The sequence below is a fragment of the Oryza sativa genome, chromosome 10 (assembly GCF_034140825.1).
Source record: "Oryza sativa Japonica Group chromosome 10, ASM3414082v1".
Classification (NCBI taxonomy): domain Eukaryota; kingdom Viridiplantae; phylum Streptophyta; class Magnoliopsida; order Poales; family Poaceae; genus Oryza; species Oryza sativa.
In genome coordinates, this window is record NC_089044.1 from 11045152 (window position 1) to 11049673 (window position 4522).

A 4522-nucleotide genomic window follows, 5' to 3' on the forward strand; every position below is an offset into this window, starting at 1 on the left:
GCCTCGTCCCAACACATGAGACGCGTCACGGCAAAGCTTTTCGATAACCTCGCATTGCCAGTACCCGCTCCATGAACTTAAATCCTCATGCACTCTAGGCGTCCATGTTTCTAGCAGTGTGAGGAGTTCTGGCGCTCCCGAGAAAGAGAAATCTCACACATATTAAATTATGGTTCAAGTTAAGTTCTCTCTCTCACACACTCATGGCAGTCCTACCAATGGTGACACCGATGTAGGGCACGCCTCTCAGCCCTACCTCAACGGCTGTCCCATCATAGCGCACCTGCCTCACTCAGGGGTGAACCATCTATGCAGGGATACTGCCTCCGCTCGGCTATCTAATCCGCTAGGTCTATACCCATTTGAGAAGTACGGTTGTACGGGGGATCGTTTCATGCTTAACTTCATGGCTCGGTCCTTAATTGACCGGGGACGGTACTAGCCTTTCCCAGATACCACCCAAATCCTCCGTCCGCCCCAGTCGAAAACAATTGTTTAATTTTATTTCTCCTTTCACAAATCATGTCATCAACATCATGGCAATGTGGCGCTCATGTCTCCACATGCCGCATCTCAATTACCTTCCCAAAGGTAATTGCCCAAGCATATAGCATTTGATAAATATGAGTATGCATGATTCTAGAATAGCATTTCTAAGCAATTGTCATAGTTGACTAGGGACTCATACGTAAACATGGTTACAAAGATTTAAGGGTAAACAATAATCAAGGCATGGCATAATCACAAGTAGGATGTTCATCATTGCATGCAATTTTATTTGTAAACAAAATAATTTCGCAATTGGGATCAACATGTTCAAGGAATAGTGATGACTTGCCTTGCTCAGGATAATCCTTATTATTGATATAATCTTGATCAACCTTCACCTCCTGGAAGTTGCAGACGTTGCCTCACGACTAAGCGATACACAAGGTCTATAATACGCGAGAAAAACCAATATTCAAACAACAATCAAATATGCGCAACAAAATGTACTATTCGTGTTTGCTAATGGATCCCAATCATGCTAAGGCTAAAGTTTCGTAATTTTTCTATTGTCATCGTGGCCTATTTAGGAGTTAACCAACATAGCATTTATGGGATACATATATATTTGGCTAATCGGTGGTTTAGTCTATCAAATGGCTATGGAAGGATTATGGCTATGTATGCATCTATCTAAATAGGACGGTTATATACTAGAGGTTCTGTTGTTAGATGGATTTAGGATCAATCAAACAATTATAGTGAATTATTTGTATTATTATTTTATTGATGGAAGCTTTACTTTAATTATGAACATATTTTACTTGCCATTATAAATTATAAAAGGGCTAATAATTATCCATGCTCTATATGTTAAATTCGGGAAGTTTATAATATTATAGTTACAGATTATCTCTTAATGAACAATCCGGAGTTACAATTGAACTATGAACATATGAGGTCAAGATTTATAATTAGTACTTATCTACTATTCATGTTTCTTATATACTCCCTAGTTTAATATATGAAAAAGATAAATTAATTGTATAACTATAATGGGATGTACAATATATGTGTGCAACAACGTATAAGGTTTTGGTCGCCTACTGTACATGAGCTTATTTAGAAAGTGTACTACCCAATGCTCCAAGTGATTCCTGAATATATTGTAGTTTAATTATACATTAGCTAGTTTCTATGAGTGATATTGTATATGTGATGCGACAAGTTTAAGCACTGGTTCTATTGAGTTACTAATAAGTGGTAATCAATTTAGGCATATATATGCTATTCTATATGGTATTGCATCGATTAATTTACTTAGTGATTCCTCCACATCTAGCTCTGTTATTATTCTCCTAAACAGGTTAAAGATTCATCTATGTGTGTTTATATTTTAGTTACATAATCATAAGGCTATACTTGATTTAAATAACCTATAAGCCATGGATTTAATTATATGGCCATCGAATATTAAATAAGTACTAGTATTTTCCTATACATCCATTCATTTGAGACATCACATAAAATTAGTTTGTGTGGTTGTTACAGTGGCAAGACATGTTAGAGACAAATATTATTACATCCACTCTACTGTACAATACTAATTTTATTTATTAGCATATTTTTAAGTTGACTATTATGCATCATCTTGATATTAATTATTTAATATTTATAAATATATTTTATCAAATAGTGAATTATATATCATTGGAAAGCTTATGAATTTAGGTTCAAGTTTCACTCAAATCGGAGCTGAAATGAATAAGTTATGCTAGTGTAAAGATTCAAATTTGAATTAATTCTAATAATTGCGAAATGGTACTGTTCCTAATTCATTTATTTATAATACAACCTTATCCACAAGCTATAGTGACTGACAGGTGGGGTCAAGGTCTTGATTTTCTTTTCTACAGAATTATTTTTCTAAGGGAAATTGGATGGAATTAATGACAGGTGGGGCCCACTCTAACCTCTCTCCTCCATTCTCTTTTCTCTCTCTCCTCTCTGTTTTCTCCTCTCTCTCTCACGGCCTCGGCTAGAACCGGCGGGCGGCACGGCGCGACGGCAAGCGGTGGGGGAGGGGGAGGCTCACCGGTTCGGCGGCGTGGTCGACGGAGACGCGGCGGCGAGGTCGACGGCGGAGCACGGCGCGGCGACGAGGCACATCGCGGCGGCGGGGCGCATCGGCTCAGCGGCGGCGGCGGCGGCTTCCAATGAGGCGGCAACGCTGGGGATGGGAAAGAGAGGGAAAAGGGAGGGGAGGTGGTGGGGGTAGTGTGGGGAGCAATGGGCAGCCGGGGAAGGGCTTATATAGGCGCGGGGAGGGGTGGCCGGCTTTAAACGACGACGGGACGGCGCGGCGGCGTGGGGCTCGGGGCGTCGGCGACGCGCGGCGGCGGGACGGCGCGGCGCAACGGCGACAGTGCGCGGCGCGGGCGGGGCTCGAGGCGCTCATGGCGACGGCGGTGACGCGAAGGCGTGGTAGCGGCACGGGGCTCGGGGCGCGGCAGCGGCTCAGGGCGACGGCGACAGGACGGCCGTGCGGCGGGGCGCAGGCGCGAGGCAGCGAGAGGACGGGCGTGCGGCGGCTCGGGGTGCGAGGCCAACGGCGACGGCTCGCGGCGCATGGCGATGGCGACGCGACGGGCGACGCGACGGCGGCGACGGGAGTGGCGCGGGGCTCGGCGCGGCGCAGCCGACGGTGACAGGCGATCATGACGATACGACGGCGATGACGACGACGCGCGGCGCGGTGATGATGGCGACGTGACGGCGACGGCGACAGCGCGCGGGGCGCGAGGCGGCGCGACGGCGCGCGGCGGCGATAGCGGCGCGGGGCGCGAGGCGACGGCGACGGCGACGGCGGCGCGGGGCGCGAGGCGGCGCGCAGCAGTGGGCGGCAGCGGCGCGGCGCGGCGCGTGCAGGGGCACGGGGCGTGAGGGGGAGCGCGGCAGTGGAGGGGGGGAAGGGCTAGGGAACCACATCAAACACCTAGGCCATAATGAACAGTGACTTTTTCCTAATTATCCACTTTTGAGGCCTATTTCCTATTAAAACTTGTCCCATAATTTCTAGATTTCACACAATTAGAGTTTTACCCAATATATGTTTTATTTTAGATGAAATTTGACCAAAATTTAATATTACCCATATTTTATATATTTTCCTATTGTATTATTTAAATGAGTTTTAAATCTAAAATTAACCTAGATAATTTTGGAGGCTATGAGGGTTCTAAAATTAATTTAAAATATCCTAATGTGGCCATTATTATTACAATAGCACATTGAATGAACTTATTTGTATAACAATGCATTTTACGTGGGTCTACTCATTCTATAAATATAAATTGAGACTTAGTACAACATTAATCTAATTGTTTAATTAAACACTCACATATTCTTATTTATGTATAAAGCCTAATTTATTTATATGACCATTATTTTATATGAGTGATTTTCATGCTATGAGGAGCTTGATAAGGTGTTTCAAATATTAATTATATATTCTAGTGAGAAACTCTATTATAGATCGGGCCATTGATGTGATCATCATTTCATGTTTACTTATATTTCATGTGAGATTGGATTCAAGTGAATTATATTCAACTATGTTGTTTCCTTTTGTTAAATATGAAATCAGGCTATCAACATGGTTTGATTATTTAATATTTGATTTGTGATTTATACCACAGGGTTTAATAATTGACTTGTACTTTATTTGGCCTGGCTTTCATGTGCATAAATATTTATGGGATTGATAATAAATATCGTATCGTTGTAAATCGTAACTATTGCTCGGGTGTAAATCTTTAGATTGATTTTTTTCCATTGCGTCGATTTATGGTTTGGCAAGCAATAACAACCATAACTTCCAGCATGATGCAAAAAGTTTTAAAAAGTTCAAAATTTTAGTGATTTTTAATGTCAGGAATTTTCAGGATGTTACACTTGAAGAACTAAGGAGACTATTCTAATTCTAACTCTACTAGCACTAGAGCAAAGTGAGTAAACTAAGAGAGCTTCTTCTTCT